The 22,727-nt window shown below is 30.7% G+C and overlaps 1 protein-coding gene across 2 annotated transcripts in view; it reads right to left on the bottom strand.

Moving 5' to 3' along the window:
- LOC145662866 (uncharacterized) overlaps positions 1-22,727 on the bottom strand; it is a 224,548-nt gene that overhangs the window by 199,811 nt on the left and 2,010 nt on the right. The window lies entirely within an intron of this gene.

The raw sequence follows: 22,727 nt of genomic DNA, 5'->3' as shown, positions 1-22,727 counted from the left end.
GGATCCAGATGTTCTGGCAATGCCATAGCATGTAAAACAAACTAACTGCAATTCTCTCTTTCTGACAACCTACTTTGAAATTTTAAGGAAATAATAAGTTACCTAATATTGTAGGATTATTAATTAAATACATATAAAATTCCTTAGTGTCATTCGAGTAAATTCCTACTATTTTTGGTATATTTCTAGGGAAATGAATCATGGAAATTTGTAGTTTTGTTAATGAAATATTTAGGAAACATTTAGAAACTCGTTTACAAAATTTATGAGAAATTTGTCCTAACACTATTCACTGTTTAGAAAACCCGACCACCGAAAAACTAACACCTTCTAACTTTTATAAAATATTTAAGAAAAAGTCATTACAGCAATTCACAGGTGAGGTGTGTGAGCTTAAGAAATGATATTGATATTTATTTAATAAGTTTTAACGAAACTGTTGGAGATGATTTCAAAGAAAAATATCGCCCAGACAAATTTCATCCTGCACCAGCAAACTAAATTTTCTGGAGTCTTGTAATAAAAGTCTATTACATCATATGGTAGTGTTCTTAATGAAATTTGCTTATGAAATATTTACCAAATACATTGTACATAGTTAGTGACATTTTCGGGAGACGAACCTCTACTTGTGAATTATACTTTCCGGAGTAAAAACTGAAATACAAACCAAATAATTCTCGACGTTTTCGACAGAAAGAAAACAAAATTTCCGGACAAAACACTTACAAACACTAGTAAATATCTCTTCCAAATATTTCCAAGATCACCTACAACTGAGATTAGATTATACTTAGAATTGTTAATGATATACGTATTTATAAGAAAAAAAATCGCCCAAGTCGTTTCGGATAAAGTTGTGTGGGAAACTCATTACTCATAAGCAAAATAGCTCTTCTGAAATTTTCTAAGAGAAACTACTTACAGCGTATTTCAAGCAATAGCAATAAAATAGCTGGAACTGTTCTCCAGAAAACTATCCTGCTAAAACTATCTCCACCGGCAAACTACCTTGATTTTCCTTAAAAAAAAACGAGTAATGCAACATTATCGGGTTATTTTTTTAGTAAATATAACAAAATCGTTTGATCAGTTTTCAAGAGTATATAAGTTTTCCATCTTTATCGTTGAGTAAACTACATTTATGTTTGGGTATAAGGGGAAATTATATATAACAATTTCTTTGGAGAATTGTATAAAAACCTAAGTTTAACACTTTGTATACTTGTACCAATACTTTTAACGGTGTAGTTTCTAGAACCCTGTACGGGCTATACTCATTGCAAACAGAAGAATAGATGGACGGATATCTAAAAAACTATTACTTTTTCTGCCTTTTGCGTATAGGAAGTCAAAAAATGAGTTATTCTGTGGATATTTCGAATTCAATTTTGTCTCTGTCACAAGACTTTCTTTATTCGTGTTCTGACACTCGAAAATAAAAACTCTTCAAAATGCAGTGATCAGTAAGATTTCAAACAAGATAATGTGTGTATCAGCTGATAGTTTGGCCCATCAATAAGCGTGAATTCATACGAATGTATGTTTAACTTTTCAGGCCTTTTCATTGTAATCATAGTTGCGAATATGATCTGGATGTATAAGAAAAAAGAAAGGAAAAAACAAATTTTTAAAGAAAAAGATAGGAATATAATTTATAACTGCATATCTAAAATCTAAAAAGGTTAAGTTTAAATGACTTTTTGTTGTATGATAATTTTGATTTTTAGTAAACTCATGTTTTACCTATGCCTGGCATCGCAGTCGCTTGTTATGTTTGTAGAAAATCTTAACAAATTTGCTCATGTAAAGTGAAAGTTAGTTTCAATATATGTCAAATTTCAATTCCCTTTTCGACAACAATGAAGTTGCACATTTATTGACGATTGTAAGGCATATAGATCTTGGTGTGTCTTCCAAGTCTAAAACTATCGGTTTGCTATTATAACTGAACAATCCGTACCTACTATGCGTTTCCAAACTTCTATAGATATGATCCTCAAACCCAGCTCGTAGTTGACTGGATCAAAGATTTCAACTTTAGAAGTATTCATTTGTCCATCAAGACTTGAATTGAACCCGACAGAATGTAACCAAATGTAAGATTACTCTTATTAGAAATTAGACAGGGCTAATGTGGATTGGAAAAAATAAAATTTAAAAAATGGTATTTCCTGTAGGAAATACGTACGAGATTTCGAAAAAAGGGTGGGTGTCAAATTTTACTTCCGAACAAAATTTTATGTAAGTTTCATGAATCGAAGTTTGTAAGTATACATATTGAATTATGGTGTCAAAATGTGTCCTCTCCAGAAGATTGTGTACACCTTTGACTAAATAATTCACCCAAAACTCATACATATACTTAAGCAATAATTGAAACATTGAAAATTTGCTTTAAAAAAAGTTCTGAAATTCATAGAAGTTAACGTTTTACCTCAGAATCATATTATCTTGTTGGAATTACTTATAAAATCAAGTCCGGGAAACTTCCCATGTAGATATGGAATAAAATTGTACCCTATAACTAAAAATTTATTGTTGAAACAAATTTTGGTTCATAAGCTACAACTTAGGCTATAATTTTGTATTTATTTTCTTAACTGAAATTAATCTGTATATTAAATTAATATTATGGATATCACAACTATTGTATTTACATGTACTTTTACTAATTATTCAATTTTACTTAATTATTTTCATACAAGTAAGATAAATTTTAAATGGACGTAATTAAAATTAAAACTAAACTTATAGACAGGAAATCCTGAAGGACTTATGCCAAAAAATAGGCCTAAAATAAAAATTATTCTTAATGTTAGGTTTCCCCAAATGATTGAAGCTAGAGGCTTTATTGAATTACTGGGCATTATTCAATATCATAAAGTGGCCATCTACACCTGAAACCCTTAAATGTACTAATTACAGTGATACGGTTATAATAATTCAAAGTAAAATCTTATGCATCCAAATAAACAACTTATTCGAAACGAAATCAGCCTTTAAAATTTTTAGAGGCTTAAATCACGAAAATAATAATACAAAGCTGCAAATGAAACCAGCAAGACGTGTCACTATCTAGGGAGCGAATTGTATATTGGGAACTTGATAGTGCAGTTATAAATTACAGCAAAACCACGAACCTATTACGGTTTTCGGTATCCGGTATTCTTAGTTAAGTATTGTTTCTCCCATAGCTTCACTGATTTGTTCCTTCCATCTTTCCTTCGTCCTTAGTAAAACACTTTTCGTCTTGGAAACATCGTCGGACAAACTATTAAAAACCCCTCTCAGTATGGAAAAGCACTTAATATATATCATATATTGTCAATTAACTGTAACTAGATTCCTGACCATTAATAATTACACTCGCGCTTAAGGGATTTTCATTCAAAGAATACTGTAGTTGATAACTGATCAAATCTCATTGTCATGCTAACGATAGAAACAATACATTTACAGGCCACAATAAAGTCAAAGTTAGAAACAATGGAAAGTGTCATAAATCCTTACGTATAATAATGAACGTAATAATAGGAGAATTTGAATTCTCAACAGCTAATCAGAGGTGAGTCTACAACATTTCAGCCAATCCAAATTTCATATCACAGACAGACATAAGCGACGAGCGCTAAAGAAATTCATTGTTAAAATTCGCTCCTGAGAAATTGGAGGAATAAATAAAAGTAAATTACAACCCGTGAAACAGAAACGATGTAACGCCAGAATCGATTCATTCCCGTTCTGTCTAAACACCCTCCGGCACTTTGTACAAAATATTTTCAATGATCTTATCTTTAGGCAGAACGGGAATTCCTGTTCTGCCTAATCTTTGGAGACAGGGAAATGCGCTGAGGATTTTTTTTAGGGAAATACAGCACCGAAATACTTGACTCCTAGCATGTTTTTTTTTATGCAGATCGGAACTCAGGTAGTTTATAATGGTTGTAGTTACGAGGTCGGGGACAAAACCCAAGCGGTCAAGATCCAAGGAAAATTCTGACAAGGCGGACAAAATCCAAGGGACAGAATCATAGGAGTATATATTCGATGTATCAGTGCACACCCTATATGATTATTTTTTTCCTTCAATTGTCAGATATTCTAAAGTATTATCTGTATTTTTTCAATTTACTAAAATATTTTTTCTTTCTTTTAAAATACTGAAAACCAAATAAAACTTAAAAAAAATGTTATAATGAAAGGGCAGATTGGCTTTAATTACTTTCACACACTCATATAAAAGATCTGGATAATCCTATTTATTATACATGCCTTTGACATACGTTTAGCATATTACTGTAGTATCATTCTTTTTAATTTCAAAAAAGTAACTGTAATGTTTGATATTTTTTTAACGTTCATCCTTATGAGGTAGCATATGGGGCCTAGCAGTCTTTTATCGTTTTGTTTATTTATTTTATTTATTTATTTATTTATTTATTTTTGCAAAGATCAAAATGTGAAATATATACTTATTATAACAGTCTTACTCATTTTATTTGGTTTTCAGTATTTTTAATTTTTTTTTTTCAATAGAGTGAAAAATTGCAGAGAACATTTTAGATACATGGCAGTTGAAGAAAAAAAATCGCCCTTTTATTAGGCTGCAACTATGATTCTGTCCCTTGATTTTAGTCCGTTTTGTCAGAATTTTCTTTGAGTTCTTGTCCTCTTGGATTTCGTCCTTCATTCGTAATATCTTCAGTAATTCTAACAGAGTCTGTAAGAAGAATAACTAAGAATAACTATAGCTTCAAAAAATGAAATGAAAGGTTTTACGTCCAACGTTATGCCGGTTAGGCTAAAGGAAACAGTGATGATGAGAAATGAATGAAATGGTGGAATGAAGAAAGTGGGAAGAAACGGGAGAACCCTGAGAAAACCCACGCACACGGTGTTTGTCCACAAAGCTTACTTGATGCGAGCTGGGATCAAACCCAGGACCCATGCACCACTGGTGAACGCTCTACCACTGAAACTCTAACTTCAAGTCTCATAACAAATTTTAGATGTTATTCTGCTTGTTCTTCTCGGAAAAATGACTAGGATACAGTTCTGTTATTAACGGTGTTATTTACACCTTTTTCAATAAAGATGAAAGTGATTTTTTTAATACCTCTAAGGAAGTAAAAAAATTGATTGATTCAGTCGCAAGAAAGTCGTTTGACATTGCAACTGAAACTAACATAAAACAAACTTAATTCAATATCAAGTCTAATATCAAGTCACTTCACAACAAAATTTTATTCAGTTTTGGAATAGTTTATAAGTTTATTGTTTATATTCATAAGTTTATATTGGATAGTTTATCTTCAGCATGCTAAGGCTTGCAGTACGTAAAAGGCGCCACAGTTTACATCCTCAAGACATATTTGGCCATTCCAAGAGGAAGAGTAAGGCGTCCTTAAGAAATAGTCTTAGTTTCTACATCACAACTCCTTTCTCGGCATCACTTTATCAGCTGATATGTCTTCTACGTATAATTCTATACTATATGCAGTAGTATCATATTTATTTCTATTTTCATATTTAATAGCAACAGTACAAAATATCAATATCACATATTGAAATACTTGTATGTTTTCTTGTAGAGTTCCAATCAAATCAAAATGTCAGATAATCGGGGATAAGGACCGTCTTACGCAACCTCTTGCACTGTGTGCTTAATATATGACCAAACATGTCTTGAACATCTGAACTGTGGCACTTTTTACATACTGCAAGCCTTAGCATGTTGGAGATGAACTATTGGAAAACTGAACAAAATTTTGTTGTGAAATGACTTGATATTAGACCGAATTAAATTGGTTTTATGTTTGTTTCAGTTACAATGTCAAACGGCTTTCTTGCCACTGAGTCAGTCAATTTTCTATTTCTCTGCAGTATTAAAAAAATCACATTCATTTTTAATAAAGTATATATGAATAACACTGTTAATAACAGTGTAGTTAATAACAACTGTATCTAGTCATTTTCCTGAGAAGAACAAGTAAAATAACGTCTAAAATTTATGATGAAACTTCAAGAAATAGCCATTCTTCTTACATAATTTGTTACAATTACTAAAGAAAAATTTCTTAAAAGAAATCCTTTCTGCACAGAATTCCCCGTCCCCAAAGATTAGGTAGAACGGGAATTCCCGTTCTGCCTAAAGATAGATCATTTAAAATATTTTCCACAATGTGAGAATCTTTAGACAGAACAGGAAGACACCCCAGGATCCTTAGCTTTCACTGTGGCAAAATTATAATTATGGCTCCGGAGAGCTCATGTGGTTCAGATCTTGTTAAATTGTAGGTCCATATCTCATATAGCCTCGGTGCTCAAAAGGGACACTAAACTCCAAATCAACCAATAATCAACTTGGTTACGACTCTGATCTCTGATATGAGTACTTGAAAGTCAAAATGATCACTCGTTTTATGACGTCATAATTCACGGATATCATCAAATTATGTAAAATCTATATAAAAAACCTCAAAAGTCTAATTGGATTGTTTCATAATGTTAAGTATACTATATTACTACGAAGTCCAAATATTTATATTGTCCTTTGGTTTTCATGTTACTTAAAAATTAAAAGAAATTTTTAGAAAACGGTGACTTTTAAAGACTGATCGTTAAATGTTATATCGTAGATTTGCAAAACACACTTTCAAAATATTATAAAAACCAGAAGACGTTAAAATTGACTCCCGGCGGGATTAAATATTTAGATACCCTGTTCAACTTTCAACTATAGATACATGTCTCACATTGTCTTGGTGTCGGAAAGGAAACTAATCAATCAACCAATATTAAAACTTTACAACGTGAACTCTTACTACTTACAAACAAGAAAAGATAACATTTCACAATGTAAGTTTGTATAGTAGGCCCTACTTATTAAAAAAAAAACAAAAGGTAAAATTTCAGAAAAAAACTAGTAGTTACAAGAAATGATAAAATATCACAACTAAAGTTTATAGTACTCAAAAGTTACGTTTAAGCGCAATCTAAATAGCTATATAAAAATGAACTTAACGTTGTGTGATAGCTTTTAAGGACAAAACTACTGAACCGTTTGAAGTGACTTTTTAAATATAATCAACAATTGGATGGAGCTAAGGATTTTATCACTTCAATTTTGATTGAAATACGTATCCTAAGGAGAGGGGATAATTTGAAATCGTTTGCTAAAACGATTGTATCTCACCCTTGGAATTGGAGAGATGAAACTCGAAACTCAACAGGCGTTTACGTTTGCGTTACAGCATTTACGAAAATGTCGCTTCTAAAGGAAGAAAAGTATAAAATGTTCAATGTGATGATTCGCTTAGGTTAGAGATGTGAAATTTAGTGTATAGAATTTTAAATAAAAATAAGCAAATCCTCACCTCAACTCCCCCTCGTGTGAAGGATTAAGTAACTCCAATAAAATAAAAGTTACATCAACAAATATCCGAAAAAAAAAAAGTTCGTATGTACCTTTAAAATATTGATGAAACTTAGACTATTCTTCTTGTGCACGAACGGATACTTCTACTATCATAGTATTCACTATTGTCTTTTTACTATTCTCAATTATCCTCAAGATGGAAACTTGATTATTTTTGATAAAAATGAAATGAAGTTAAATATTCCAGTTTAACGTCCCACGTTATGCCTTTTAGACCAGTGCTATTCAACCAAGGGTACGCGTACCCCTGAGGGTACATAATACTGCTTCCGGGGGTCTACTGGAAATGTCTGTGGACAGTTGACTGCAAATGAAATTCGATAACTTCTCGATTTGTGACTTTTGGATTTATGCTCGAAACGAAAAGAGTACAATGAAATTAGTGACAGTGCTACTTCACAACTTCTTCCATTTCCATCAACATATTTGTGTGAACAGGTTTCTCTGCATTAACATCAATAAAAACGAAGCACAGAAAGTGCTTGAATTCAGAATCAGCTCTGATTCTCGCACTCTCGAAGATTCGACCAAGAATCGAGGAGTTGGCGTCCCGGAAACAAGCTCAGTCATCTCATTAACAGTTAATTTAATGAGTTAATTTCGATTTTAGTTTTTGAGTTTTTAACGTCCTCAGGGTACAAATTATCAGGGAGGATGAGGGGAAAATTATCCTCAGTAGAACAGGATTTCTCCCATATGTTTTGAAATTTTCCATGTTAATTTCTTTTGGATGCGCACTTATCCACCTGTAAATAGTCTTTTGATTTGCACACTGATTATCCTTTCGTTCGGTCTCTATTTGCCCTCCTTTTTAATCAACAGAACATGTGTATTAAGTTTAATAAGTCAGAATCAGCTAATTTCTTTTAAACAGCTTCAGGGGTACACAATTGGATGGTGAACTGTGTCTAGGGGTACGCGAGAAAAAAAAGGTTGAATAGCACTGCTTTAGACTAAGGGAGACGATGATTAAAGCAATTGAATGATGACCCAAGGATTGGTGGAATGAGATTGTGGGAGGAAACTGGAGTACCCCGAGAAAATCCACAGACAGAATGGATAAGTCTTGGTGGTATGATTATGGTTTCTAAGGAAACAAACATTGTAGGTTAATCAACTACTATGCTACAAGATGCTGGAATATAAACATCAAGATACAACCCAATACTATTCTATACAATGACAGAACGCACAGTATAATGAATGTTTCTGATACCGATATGGATAATATAATTTTAAAAAGAGGAAAGATTATACTTTGCAAAGAGAAAAGTAACGAACATCACTCTAAAACATTTATATTTCTAATTGAAAGCTAGCGAAACCATCAAGGAATTCCACAAAGCATGTTTACTTGAGAAAAAAAAAAGTATTACGCATTTAGGAAAAATTAAACCAGAGTTGGTTGACATATCCGATTGTCATGGACGTGTAACGTAAGATTTGTCATGCCAGGAAAATTATAATACATTTCTAACAAAAGCATCGTCTTTCCATCTACATTAGATGCAAATAGACATTCATATTTTTATTGGCTGTTATCATAATAGCAATCTTATTTTAATATGAACCGTAGCTACTCTTAGGGTTACGCATTCTTGTCTCAACATGTTTGATAGTAATCCATTGTAATTCTAATGGAAAGTTTTACAATATATTTTAATGCAGTGTTACGCGTCCTTCACATTTTTTATTCGTTTATCTATTTTTGTGCAAAATAAGGCAGTACGTGATATAAAAATGAACGAAAAGTGAAAAACTTTAAAAAATGAATAAATAAAAAATGGAAATTTTGAGAGATAATCTGGAATTTTAAGCAAACAATATCTACTACAGATTGTAAATGATATTTTGACAGTGTTAGCCCCTGAACATAATAACTTTAGTCTATGTATTCTATAGTGCAAATAGTAAATCATTAATAAATAAAAGTTACTTAAAACAATAGAACAATAAATTGATTTGGAACTTTAATCAATGGAACTTAGTCAATGGAGATAGGACTTTCTATCTTGATCTTTATTATTATTATTATTATTATTATTATTATTATTATTATTATTATTATTATTATTATTATTATTATTATTATTATTATTATTATTATTAACTTCAATTCAACAAAAATCTTCTAAGTAATAAACAATGAGAAGTTAAAAAGTCTTATGAGAAGTCAAAAATCGTTTCAAGATTTAAAGAACTGAAGGAAGAAAACTTCAATTTCTAACATAAAGTTGAACCTTTTCGATTGATGACAATAAAATAAAGAACGTTTTCTATAAAATTCTATAATAAACACATACATGTTCACCATATTTGTCAGATTGAAATAATTCATCTATACGGACACCCGTCGCTTAGTTTAAATTTTGGAAATCTTTTTTAGTTGATTCTCAGAGAATTTTAACAAAATTTCTTGTAATTTGGTGAAAAAAATTTAAAATAATAAATTGACTATATTGTCATATAATACATGAATATGTTGAAGATATAATGATATATCTTTCTATTTAGGTATATTGTACAAAATGTTCTTTGTTTTATTGTTATCGATAAAAAAAAAGTTCTACTTCATGTTAAAAACTAGCCTGTTTCTGCTCCAATTGTATCCAAAGTATTACTTATAATAATAATAATAATAATAATAATAATAATAATAATAATAATAATAATAATAATAATAATGACATTATTATTATTATTATTATTATTATTATTATTATTATTATTATTATTATTATTATTATTATTATTATTATTATTATTATTATTTTATAAATTTAAAAGCAAATTTATAAAATGTTATCTTGAGTTAAAAACTACTTTTCTTCTTATTTTAACCTTCTCTGAGTTCTATTTTCTTCCACTATTTTAATACACTTCATCATTATAAATTCATTTGTATTATTTGCATTTCTTCATACATACTCTTATTAGACTACATAATTTTACATATGAAGCTGAACGTTGGTTTGTTTTCCCTGTATCTAATCCCATACTTGTTGGCTCAGCATACTTCTAGGTAACTGTAGGAAAAAGATCTTATGCTATTTAGAGTTTTTTTTTTTTTCGAACGCCAGGTATGTGTTTGATGCAGTATAGAACAGGTGTACTAATACAAAATCATTACATATAGCCTGCCTGACTTTGCGACAAAAGCGAATCTTAGTAATCTTCAGAAATGGTATTTTATAAGCGGCGTTGCACTTCTTGGTGCAGGTTTACTGTAAGATAACATGATTATTATGGCTGTAAATACAGCGTTTTCTGGACAAATTTTGAGAGAGTCTTTAGTCTATTTAGAATTTTTTCCCGACAAATGCAGGGGCTTCTGTTGCTATGAAATAATTTAATTAGTAAGTGCTCTTATACTTAACAGTCGATTTTGTAAATTTGGTAAAATTTAAGAACCGCTTACGGCACCTGATTGACAGTACCACTTAACATATCCGATTTGACAGAGAAACCGATTTATTAATAGGTTTGCGTCAAGATATATATTTTAGTATTTGGTGTGAGTAGTAGACCTGTTTCCAATTAAACATACCGTTTCCTACAAACATATTCTACTTTCTAAACATTCCCTGTGAAAACACAATTAAGTACGGAAGATAGTTAATATATATTTTACAAATAGCAATCGATGCTTACAACCACGCTCATATGCTCAAATATAATGCTAGTCTTCCTTGTGACACGTTTTATGAAAGAATTAAACAAAATCTTTGAGTCTTGAGGAGAATTTATTTATCTACAGTCCTAATAAATAATAATAATAATAAAAATGTTGAATCAAATTCAAAGGTAAGTTATTATTTCTACCGTGGTAAACGCTTATGTTCCTATTAAGACACAGTTAGTTAGACTGCACTCCTTTCTTCACAGTATAGTCATTCAGGGAATGACCGACAGTTGGGGTATACGGACACTTTTAAGCTTAAAGCGCTGTCAATTTTACCTGAAAGTGAAGGAGTTACCGTAATCAGAACTAAGTGAAACTGTGGGGTGTATGGAATGTATATCTGTAAAAGTTTAGAAATAAATAGAATAATTTGACGATAAAGATCTAAGTTTATGAGGTAAGGTGTAAGAAATATGTGAGAAGTTAAGGGTCATTGTAAAATTTGAGTATGTTTTGTTAAGCTCTTGTTTGGAAGTAAAAGTTGTATTGTTTAGCACTCATGGTGGACAGCATACAGCTGAAGGTTGTGCAATCATAGGTAGTTGGTTCATCAGTGCGCAGTGTTTCTAACTTGCATAAAATATAGTTAAGTGCAATATATACATTCGGAGTACTTTCGACACTCACATTTGGGGAACGTTCGACAGATGCTTTTTCTCCCCCTTTCGTTGTGATTTTTAATAACTATATATATGAAAAATACTACATTAGTATTAACATATAGAAAATAAAATGTCTGCATCCTTTTTCCATTTGCATGAGATGCTCCTGGAATTTGAACAAAATGTCAGTAGCCATAGAGGCCGTAAAGAATACAGTGCTACTTGCTACTGCTTCAAGAGCTTTTCAAGTTCTTTGGATACATTACGAGACAGTTATTCAAAGTTAACTGCAAGAAACATTTTGGTGAACATATAACATTTACTGAAGAAGACGAACACGCACTAGAAGAAAAGTTAATTATATTAGGCGGATTCGTCCAAGAAAATGAGATGTGGTACTGTAAAGCGAAAGACAAGAGTGCCAAACTTTTAACACTTGCACAGCAAAATAGTAAAATATAAATCAGAAGGAATGACACATAAAAGAATGTACAGATATAAAAATGTTGCGAAACGCAGTAACAAAAATGAGAAAAGAGAAAATTATTGTGCTATTTACCGAGGTTATTTGTATGACAAGAACAATTCCGCTGATTGGGTTCAATGTACAAAATATTTTCAGCGGCTTAACGAGGACTGTGTTCTTCATCCAGACGATCCCTTCTTTGTTTGTCAACAATGTGAAATCTCAGATCAATATGAGTACAATGTTTGTACAATGTTTGATAACAAATAATTAATATAAATTAACAAATACTTTTTCATGAAGTACAGAATTTTTGTGCTCTTTGCACTAGCTCACATTTAGCATATTATTTTTTTAAAAGGAAATTCTTGTTTCATATATTTCTTGTAACTGAACAAATTTTGTGATTATTCTTTCCCTCGTTTGTAACTCAATGGCATTTCTAATATTTTCTGTAGCTGTAAATAAATGTATTCTACATTCCTAAACTTATAGATTCCCGTGTTTGCTTAAAGCACATGAACTACTTTACGAACAGTAATGTGTGTTGTGGAATTATTAGTTACAATATCATAGTACGTAAGGTTTTAATGTTGATGTCAGTATTACCCCAACAATCTATCGGTCTTCCCCCATAGAGTTGGAGAAGTCCGACACTTCTTTATCGTTCATTTCAATTGTGCCTCCACAGCCACACATTGGTTTTGTGTAACATGTATTGTATCTGTCAATTAGTTGCAATAGTACACTTAATCATGGGCTATAATTCGTTTCTTTAATAATTCATTACAATCTTGTAGTAGTGCTAATGTTCTTAGAGTGTCGGTATTGCCCCAAATGACCATACTATTTTTCTAAATTTTTTATATTCTAAATTATTTGCAAAGCATGAAAATCTCATTTTGTTTCTCTAACAACTAAAAATTAATTTTCAGGTTAATAATGAAGTTTCAAATTAATTAAAGTTACCAAAAAGGAACTATTCTTCATGTGAAGAGTTTCCCTACATTACATGAATATTGTATTCCATGCAGCCCCTTACAGTGACAAAAGATGATCTCAAATCATACTTAAAATTCCAGTAATACCTCAAGATGTCATCAATTGTTTTTCTCAAATGTACTTCTTTCCTCTCCTAAAAATACGGCAATTTCTTATTAACATATATAAATTCTTACCACAAATATTCTACCCATAGGCTACAGTTAATATATTCCCACGTTGAGAAACAATAGTATTTTTGCTTCAGACGTGCTGTCGTTATTTTCTGTGCAAAGATAATTAACGTCTTAAAATAAACACAAAAAACCTTTTTCTTTAATGTATTAATTTGCTTTGCACATTCTCTTTGTGCAGCTGTACTTAATATTTGTAATTGTAATATAAGATCGAAACAGTAATTACTTGATGTAGTATCTATGATAGCATTACATGGTTCATACAAACTGCAATAAGAATCGAATTATGAAGAATTTTTAATATATATCATATTGTTCTAGTAAAATTACAAGGAATGATTGCTAAATACGATAAACAAACAATATAGCATAAGGTAAAGTTCACACTTGATAAGAAAATCAGGTAGGATTCATAATTACAATTAGCAGCCTATTTATAGATATTTTTATTTGAGTAATTACGAGCATCAATTTAATATCAAGTACGTTCTACGTTATATTTATCGTTGTAATTTTATTACGATGAAATGACAAAATAACTTTCATTAAATTTATACAATGGAAGTGTTACAGTATGGTTGATATGTTTTGTTTGATTTTATAGGTTGTAAACAATCTCAGTAAAAGTTGAAGGTAAATTATAATTTGCATATATTTTCAGTAATTTTTGAAAACTGAATTATGCCATATTTCTTAAGATATGAATGAGTTCAGGGAATTTGAATACTGTAATTGAAAGAATCTCTAATTCAATGACATTCACATGTAAATATCTTCCTGGATTTTAACAGAATAGTTTCAATTATTTTTTTTAAAAAACGTTAAAGATACAATATATATATTTTTTAAATAATCTTACATGGAAGTTTTTAGTACTTGACAATAAAGGAATCTTAAACAATACATATACCTATAACCCTAGGGTATATATGAAATACAAGGTAACCTTACATGACTCATGATGTACATCAATTAATTCGTACTATATGCTCCAAAAAAGTTATTTTAGTCTTAATTATAGCAACACTGCTGATCTGGTCGAAATTAAATCTATTTAAAATAGTAAACATTCATGAATCAAAAGTACGTATTGTTTCTATTGCATAAGATATATAGAAAGCATGCACTAACAGTTTGAAAATACTGGTCAGTGATAGCATAGACTCCTGGTTTACATTCTTACTCGCAAACTTGAAATTCTTGGTTCAAATCCAATTATGATTTTTTTCTAGAAGATTTCCTTCAGTTTCAGCATGTAAATGTCGAGATGATACCTTTAAGTATAAACTCTCATCGGCTTTCTTCCACTTCCTTTCTTATTGCTTTCTTATTTTTTATGTTGATTGATGATTATAGTGTAAATTAGGAACGCAGAAAGAAAATGTGTTAAAAAGAAAAAGCAATAAAGATGCCGGCAAATTTGCCTTTTGGCGTACTTAATGACTAAAAGAGTTTTAATGCATTGCCACGCGTCTTAAGAAAATATTTTGATGTTTAAATCCTCGATTTTATGTAATAAGTCACTACTTCAAAAATATATTTCTCGCAAGATTATGAATAAGTGACCACTTCTTACACATCTACAAAATCGCATACATAAACTGCATAGCTAATTTACAAAATTTACCTGCAGTTTCTCTAAGAAGTTTCAGTTTTCTATTTAATACTGAAAATTTTATTGTCAATTAATACTGTCAATTCTTCTTATCAGTCCTCCTCCTCTCTCTCTTAGGCCCCATGCTACCCCAGAATAAAGTTGATTTCTCTACTGAATACTTGGATAACTACTATATGGTATATAGCAGAGTAATTTGGAAGAATTTCCTCTTTCACAATAACTTTTTGTGCAAACTTGTATAGTAGAAATAGATTTATTCTTTTCGTGAATTTTCATTGAGGAGACTCCCAAAATAATATTTAAGCTTTGTTTTATGGTTTTATAACGCCCATAAAATATTTCGGGAATAACACCTATGAAAATCAAATAGTAATCTACGGATTGAACATTATCTCAACAAGATTATTTTCTTAAATGTGCTTGAGTGACTTGAAGTTGTATTCTCGGAAGAGTAAAATCAAATTCTCACCCTGTCGTCTTGAAGTTTAATTTGATCACTTCTGTAAGATAACAAAATCAAAAATTTTGAACTTCATTTTACTGAATTCATTCCGTGATTTAGAATAGGAATTCGGCCTTCGTTCGTTGACGTCTGAACGTACTAGGTGTTGGGTGTACAACTAAGAAATTAAATATTTGGAATAAATAAATCATAGGTACTTTATTATTGATTCTTTGGTTCCCTAATATGCTAGTGATTTGCAAACGCTGACATTCAGTATAGTTTGTTATCATTTTTTATAATCATCCAAACCTTTTTTTTTTCAAATGTTAAACCTTTTAGATGGTTTTGCCATATGTTCGATTGAGAGATCTGTGGGCTGGATCTTTGCATGAACAGCCTCGATAGTATAGGATTAGGCTACCAGAACCCGCCTTTGGCGAAGGAGACTTAAATTCGATTTCCGGGAGAAGCACACGTAGTTCTGATTCCAATGTGTAGGTCCAAGTCTCATCCAGCCTCGATGCTCGGATGACTTGAATTTCAACTACCTAACAGAACCGCATAAGCGGTCCCAAATAGGCCTATCTGTCGGGGTTCATTTTTTTAGTCGTTAAACCATTTATGCGCATTCGAAGATTCGTAGAATTTTTGAGTGGTTACTTTTGTTGTAGTTGGTCATAATCATGATTCCAGGAGATGGATCCCCCGGGACAAATCTACCATCATGCTTAACAAGGGCTATCAGTATTTTTAAGTATTTCTTTAATCCTCTATATGTTGAATTTCTCCACGGCTCAAATCATCTGAAATCATCACTTGTTTTCGGTCGTGTAACTAACAAAACATTTTATAACCATGTGTAGTCATGCATTCAATGCTAATAAAAGCGTCAATGCTTGCTAAGCATTCGTTAAGCAAACATAATTTACATAAAATTCAAATAAATAATTATATTCCTATTTTTTAGTCTACATTAAAATGATAACACTTGTCATATGTTCTAAAAATCTATCTGAGTTTTAATCAATTAGAAATCGTAATTGATTAGAAGAGTAATCTGTGATTAGCCTGTAAATAAAGCATCTTAACATGTCTGTACTCTGATAATAAATGAAAAATTTAAATTTAAAACAACATAGCATGAATATATAAATTGTGCATTATTGCAATTTGTACATTGTTAGTTCATATCTTCCTAAATAGCCTCAGGCAAATTTTTAAATTTTACAAAAATTAGAAATTCAACTAAACCAATAATTTCAACCGCTTCGCAAATTCTATTTTATTTTTTCTCAACCAAAGATAATACACACCCGAACGAAGTTTTGGGTTGAATGGGCTCACAGTTCACCAACTCATCTTTTCCGACAATTCCTGTTTTTCTTATTTGTATTTTGTTCCTTTATCTAACACATTACATATATATTTTCTAGGCAAGAAATATGAGGATATCACCCCTATAAAATAGTAAGGAGGACTAGTACTGTACCTGCCCTACCATCCGGACTCAGTCGCCAATGAACCAGAACTATACTAACACAGGTCACTTATTGTCATCACAACTTTTTCATGACAAACTCCAAATACAATCAAGTTACTCTAAAATATTTTTTAATAATTTACATATTTTTTAAGTACGTTTAAAACAATAATATAAACAGGATTGTCTTCGGAATATGCAATCCTTGTCAAAGAAGTAAGTGGTTGTGAGTATTATAAAACAACTTTTGTACATTCAATTATATCAAAGTTATTTTCCTTCACTTCGATTACTTTTACGTAATTAGGCCTATATTTTACTTAATAGAAAAGAAGAAAATTAGAAGTTCTACTTTTTATTTAGGTTAATTTTCTACTATTAATAATTTGTTCAATCAATAGAATATTTCTTGTATTCTGTTATACAAATGATGCAGTCTTCTATACGTGTTTGAAGAGATTATGCTTTGTGTAGACGAAGTTACATGAGATTATGTGGAGAACTTCCTCAGACAGTTGTACTTGTTGTTTGACAGATGTTTTTAGAAGGCAAATTATGCAATAACTATCATTTCAGATCAATAAACATATTAGCAATGGATGTCTACAATTCTACTGTTTGACGTTTTAAGTTTTACTTTACCGTCAACATTAAGGGAAATATATCTAAATATGTTCTTTTGTTTTTTACAGGTACATAGAAGTTTCTATTGAAATAATTAGAATAAGAAAGAAATTATATATATATATATATATATATATATATATATATATATATATATATATATATATATATGATGATACTGTATACGAACACATAAATTAAGCTATTAACTTCGAATCTTTTATAAAATTAGCATCTACTATCCGATAAATCTGTTCATTTTTTTAAAAAAAAGAAACGAGAGTTATTAACTCAATATTACTAGTTAGTTAGTTAATTTTACTGTACTTAATAAATTATCTTAATTTGCAAACCAAGTTAATACTTATAATAAATAATCAAATGCAATCAAGTTACTGTTATCAAACTTATCAGTAACTTTATTATATCCTTGTTGTTATGTTTTTAAGATTTAATTTGCTCAGTCTTAAATTATATCATATATTTCATTTAAAATATATTTTCAAAATTAGTTCTAATCAATTTTATAATTTAGCATAAACGTCAATGGTCTTTCAAATATAATACAATAACTGCTTTCTTAAGATATTTTTTGTAGAAAATTGTATTATAATTTGCCTTTCTTCTTAAAAATAAAGGAAAAAAATTATATTCTGGCTAATTACTAATTATTACTTGTTTATTAATGAATAAAATAACATACTCTAGTGATTTTGGTAGAGTGCTTACTTCTAGTGCGTGGAGTCCGTGTCCGGCCAAGTGTGTTTATGGTGAACATCATCGTGTCCGTGGGTTTTCTCGGGGTACTCCCGTTTCCTCCTACATCCTCATTCCACCGATTCTTCCATCATCATTTACTGTTGCCTTAATCAACCGTCTCCGTTAGCCTAACGGGCATAATTGTGGGACATTAAATTGAATTTTTTTCATTTCATTTCATTTCTACTGCTTTGGGAGCTTCTCTTGCGGAGAAAATTATTATTACACAGTTATAATAGGAACAATTAACGGTCTAATATAAATAGTTATGCAACGAAATGTCATGTTGAATAGAATGCTTAATTAAACACTTTTTGGAAAGAAACTTTTCCACAAATACTTTCGGTGTTTTTTCGACAGGTATAGAATACTCTTTACGGATCAAAATTATTTTATAAATATTTAATGGGTATGCAGAGAAACATCAATGTTTATCCAGAAATTAATAATATTTACAATTTTCTTGTCTGGTGTTTCAACTTCAGCCCATTATGTTGCAAGCAATATGTGCATCATACTCAACAGAATTATGTGTGTTAGGAAATATCAAACAACAATAGAGATACAGTCTTCTACATTTTTCATATACAGTACGTGAATAAATAAATAAATAAGCCGTTCCAGTGGAACAAAAACTATCAACTACATCCGCTTAACAACTAACGACATATTTTTTTAACGCTAAAACAATAGTTTTCCTCGACTTTTCTAGAACGCTAAATTCTAAATTCTATGAGATTTTATCCTCAAGCATGCCTTTTGCTTAGCATGATATGATGTAATAATTGATGCATGTCTTATTTAAACAATAACCTATAACAAAAATTAAAATTTAATAAGAATGAATCATAATTATGGGCTGTATCTCATTAGCCATACAGTATACTCTTATCTTGCTAGTATCATAATAGAAAGCTTATAATTGTCATCTTAACAGGAGGCGTGGTTATCGAACAGTATCAAGTTTTAGGTTCAGTCTTTTTAGATATCGAAAACTACGCATGTGGTTTTATATTCATATAAGATAATCATTTTGTTCTTCTTAATAAGATCTATCGGGTAATGCATGCCTCATTTTTGAACTTTTTTTCGGGAAGGGTTAAATGCTAGTAATATATTAGCCTTAGAGTGATATATTCATTATTTACAGACCGACATCAAGTCATAACAATCACCCTTTCTTACTAATTAAGTGAATATAATGCAGATGAAGAATAAATAAAACATGTGAGAAGACTTGCTTTCTAACATCTTAAAATACAAACTAACTAGATTTCTGTCTTCTACTGAATTCTTGTCGAAAGCATCTGACTCCTTGAGTCAATAAGAAATGAATCCCTTCTCTGCGAAAAGTATTAACATCTGCAGACAATTCTTTTCCGGCACTTAGGGGTGAGACATATGTTCGTACTAGTTCTTGTCGAGTCTATGCGCTATCTCTAAAGCTAATTAATCCCTTACCTGTGTACTTCTCCTCTATATATCCAACTTTCTATATATCTTTTCGAATGATGGGGAGATAACTGGCTTAGCGGTTCAAGTGCTAGGCTTCCATATTGGCTAAAAGATCTACCCTCGAAAAGAAAAGTCGCAGGGGGCGCAGTGGCTCAGTGCTAGAGCGTTCACCTCCGGTGCTTGGGGTCCCTGGTTCGATCCCAGCTCGCGCCGTATAGACTTTATGGCGGACAAACACCGTACTCGTGAGTTTTCTCGGGGTTCTCCCGTTTCCTCCCACTTTCTTCAAGCCACAATTTCATTCATCTCTCATAATCAGCGTCTCCTTTAGTCTAACCGACATAATCGTGGGACGTAAAACTTAAAGATTTTTCATTTCATTTTTTCAACAACAGCCGCAGTCAGACATGACAAGTATTGGAAAAAGCGAGCACTTTCCACTTTCAATTTGTGTTGCCCAAAATAATGTTATCCATATTTCTGTTACAGCATTAATAATATTAGGTGAAATTATTTGACAATTATCGTACGGTTCTTCTCTAAGCCTATCGCAACTTTTCTTTATTTAGTAAATATCTTAAAGATACTGGGCAACATTACAATTTTAGAAAGTAAGGTAGTCTAATATCTGCAAAACTCGATTGAATGAACTAGGACTTTTTTCAAGATCTTTCATATAGTGCATGAAAAATTGGATAGCAAAAAATAATGTCATAAACTATGCATAAAGAATTGCAAATAGTTATTACTTTATTTGGCCAATAGCGTTAAGTAGATACTACGTGCGTTACTATCCACGCTTTTTCATAGTAAAAAAAAAAAAAAAAAAAAAAAACTTGGGAGTTCTTAGTGACGAAACACAATGTTTTCTTTCCCACTCAGATTATGATTTTCTTATGTAGGCTATATAACCCAAAAAACTATAAACCTAAGTCATTTCTTCTAACATATTTTTCATTTTACTACATTAGTGCAAAATATTATGCTACTTTACAACATTACTTGAAAGAAAACAGCTATTAATACATATATCTTTCAGATAGTGAAACAAATTTTGACATCTTAAAGTTCAATGATGTATTAGTACAATTGAAGAATGTAAATTTATTTACATAGTCATTATAATATAAAATGTTTTGAAATGGACAAATTGACAGACTTGTTTCTCGCTACTTTCTCTTTCGATTTATCGGATTTGGAAATTAACATAGATATAAAATATATTTTTGAAACAGTATCAAGTCATTACATATTTATTGGGTTAAGATGGGTTGTTGTGGAACTGATCTATTAGTTTTACATTTCAAAGATTACTTATGTAAATTTCTTTCTATTTGTTCACATTGGAAAGAACAATTTCAAATAAAGCTTGTAGCTTGTATAGAATCATTATTTGTTTTCAAAAGTACTCATAAAGATTAGGGCATATTTATTCATTGCAATCTCTCTAATTCAAGACAACTATGTAATATTATATTGAAATTTCTATACACAAACTAAGGAGACCTAGTCTTTCAAACATATTCCAAAATATAATGAATGTCAAACACATACTACAATTTCTCTATGTAATTTTACTTAATACTTAAAATACTATTTACTAAAACTGTGTTGTCGATAGTTCCTCAGCGTCAAAGAATATGCATTCAGAAACATTATTATGTTGTTGGCTCAGATAGCGAGTTGAACAAGGATAAAGACCATCCAGAAATATTCAATTTATTTTAAGGAGTCGACATAATTACTAGGAAATTGTGCTGTTAAATTTTAATACTATGCTTTAAATTCTGAAACTTTTGAAGAAAAAAACAGACATTTAGGAGAGGAACTGATTAGCAATTTTAATTAATGATACATCGCACAAATGCATTAGATATGCTATTTAATAGTATTGTGAATATTTAGGTACTGAAAAAATAAACTAACGGCAGATATATATATATATATATATATATATATATATATATATATATATATATATATATATATATATATATATATATATATATATATATATATATATATTCACTCAATGTATATGGTGATTGAAATAGCATTTAACTGATATAAAGAGTACTTAAGAGAAAGATTTAATAATTGTGATTATTTATGTATTACGATAAAGATAAAAAACATTTAAAATATTAATAAAATATAGAAGAATGACCTATTAATTGCCCAACTAATTTATTCATCAATGCTTATACTCAGTTCTTTTTGCATAATTAGTAGATTAATACCACTATATGTTGCATACAATGAATAAATATTTTGTTGTTTTTGTTTATGATGTGTTTATCTTTCGTATATTCCGTAATTGAAATGAAAGTTTTATTTAGAGCTGTATATAATTATTAATATTACGTTGTTTGTGATCTTTAAAATTTATTTCTACTGTAGGAACTAGTCGTAAAGGAGAACTCAGGATTTTGTTATTTCAAGCGAATTCAACAGTTTCATAAGTATATCTAGATTTCTGAGTTATTATCATATGTTGAGCAAATATATACTCTAATAATGATATAAGAAGCAATGGGTAATGCCTATAACGGAAATGTGAAGTTTTTAATTAGATTAGTTGACTAAAAGTTATTTTTTTATTGCGCGCGGATACGGCATTTCTCTCATGTGCGCTCCTCTCGTTTTCTCGGGAGTCCCGCAACGACGCAGCATCCGCGCGGACCGGGGAGGAACTTCGGAAAAAGTTTGTCCCGTTCTTCGCGAAGACTTTTATCGTGTCCGTGCGCCGCCGGTGGACCCCCTCCCGGTCCGGAACGAGAGAAAAGAGAGGACTCAGAAAGAGTCGAAGGGGGAGGGGGTGGCAGAAATTTTTCTGCCATGCGCAAAAAGTTTTTCCGAAGTTCGCGCGTTTACTGAGAAGTAGACGAAAGAAAACTTGAACAAGACTTTTCCAAACTAGAGCGTTAGAATCAATTGTGCGTGCTTTTTTTTTCTTTTGTCGCGTACTGGACACCTT

The sequence above is a fragment of the Thermobia domestica genome, chromosome 10 (assembly GCF_964235325.1).
Source record: "Thermobia domestica chromosome 10, izTheDome1.hap1.1, whole genome shotgun sequence".
NCBI lineage: Eukaryota > Metazoa > Arthropoda > Insecta > Zygentoma > Lepismatidae > Thermobia > Thermobia domestica.
The sequence above is the reverse complement of the archived record's forward strand: the minus strand, read 5'-3'. Positions and strand labels throughout refer to the sequence as shown.